Below are 2,161 nucleotides of genomic sequence, written 5' to 3'. Positions count from 1 at the left end.
GCTGGCAGTGACTCCCTTTCCCTTCCTGTTCCCTTAATTCTCCTCTCTGTTAGTCCCACCTATACTTCCTGCCTGGCCATCAGTGTTTTATTTATTGACCAATCAGAGCAACAGATTTGACATACAGACCATCTCACAGCACTGCAGTCTCTTGGATAGCCTTAGCACACAGAAGTGTAGCTCTCTTAAGAGGCCGTGCTGTGCGGTTGAGCACATGAGCAGCCAGTAACTGGGTTCAAATGCCTGCTGCAGGAGATGCAACATCTTACCAAAGCTAAGACAGGTAAATGCAGTTTTGAGGCTTGTACCCAATGGCATAAGGCTAGGCTTTCACTGAACTGAGGGGGGTGGAGCCAGCTGCCAGAGAAGCACCACAATATCCTAGCCATTTAAGGTTAGACTCATATGAGTCATGTCCAGACCAAGAAAACCTCTAAGCAGATATAGTATGCTTAAAAATGTGCTTAGGTGCTGGAGAAAGAAATGAAAATGTGTATAAATAGTCATAAAAAATAAGTAGTTTGAAAATAATAAAGTAAAATCTTTAAAGAAAGAGTAAAGTAATATAAATAAATCCATGTAAGGATGGGAAAAACGCAGGGCATCTAGAACCTGGATGGTGTCTTGTTGACTTTGAATTTTTTGAATGCTAATGAGCCAATAGCAACTACTAAGAGACATTGGATTATAGAAGGAACTGCTGAATTAAATCAGCCTATATATGCTAGAGATATCTTGACTTCAGAATGGAAGTCAAGAAATAGTTTGCCTTGGAGAGGAGATCATGCTTTTGTTTCCACCAGAGATGAAAAGCTACGGATTCCTTCAAAGTTAATAGAGATCAGATATGATGGGGTGACCTCTTGAGGATCTTGGCTATAGACATAAGGGAAAAAGCCAAAAAAGACTACAGGACAGGTGACATGTGTGCTGATTCCTCTGCATGGGAACAGCTCTAAGACTGGATGAGACATGATAAATCTTGTTAGCTACAGAGTCCCCATGATTTGTTGCTACACGCCATCCTTTCATATGCCATGGATAGAGGTTTGGATATACAGAACAAACATAAAGTTGACAGATGCTTATTACCTGCTCAAACATAGAACAAAAAAATTGATCTTTAACTGACTTGTGAACTGCACATTCCATACTTGTGTTAATGCAAATGTGTGTGTGTGTGTGTGTGTGTGTGTGTGTGTGTGTGTGTGTGTGTGTATGGGTGTGTGTATGGGTGTGTGTTACTTTAAAAGCTTATGTGATTTTAGAAAAAAAAAAAAAAGGACCAGACACCATAAAGACAAGTAGCCCAGGTGACCCAGCCTCTCAGAATGCCTCTGTTGAAGTTTCCTCAAAATAAAGACAAGTAGCCCAGGTGACCCAGCCTCTCAGAATGCCTCTGTTGAAGTTTCCTCAAAATTCTGTATTGAGAATAACTTCAAAGCTGCAGGCTGAGATGGTACAGCCTCACAGACTATCCAGCCAAGACTTCAGATAAGCTCTACATTTTCCCATCACACAGAAACTAGACAAAAATAATAATAAAGCTAGCTCTCACAATACTTGACCATTATCCCAATTTTCTCAGGGTCCCTTAAAGAGGCCATCACTCCCAGACAACAGGAAGCAGTCTAGAGAACACAATGCCCACATTCCCAAGAGGTAGAATGGGTGAGTTTTGGTCATTCAGTGGATTATGGATGTTTGTCATCATTTAGGGGGAGGAGGTTGGTTACAAGTTGTTATTGCTCATGGTCAGGAAAAAAGCTGAACAAAGGAGGTTAGATTCAAGGATCTGTTTTTGAAAGAAAAAGGGGAGCTATACTATAAAATTGATGGAATAAAAGGCTGATGGTTAAGTCTGTTTTTGAACCACCACTAGTCTCAAATATTTTACATTAATATGAATTTTTGTATATTAATACAAATTTAAGGTTATTTTTGATACTATATATATGTTTCTACTCTTGTTTAAGGTATTGTAGCTATGCAGCTCATTTAAAAATGCAATGTATAGTTTTAACCCTAGAAAGCTATTTAGGATAATAAAAGAAGACAGGTTAGTAGTCATCTATAACAATCAAATTTCATCATGTTAGGTATGTTTTAAAGGTCAAACAGAAATATATTTTAAATAGAGTCTTCAAACACCTCAAAAACC

Source organism: Peromyscus leucopus, chromosome 10, assembly GCF_004664715.2.
Source record: "Peromyscus leucopus breed LL Stock chromosome 10, UCI_PerLeu_2.1, whole genome shotgun sequence".
Lineage (NCBI taxonomy): Eukaryota > Metazoa > Chordata > Mammalia > Rodentia > Cricetidae > Peromyscus > Peromyscus leucopus.
The sequence above is the reverse complement of the archived record's forward strand: the minus strand, read 5'-3'. Positions refer to the sequence as shown.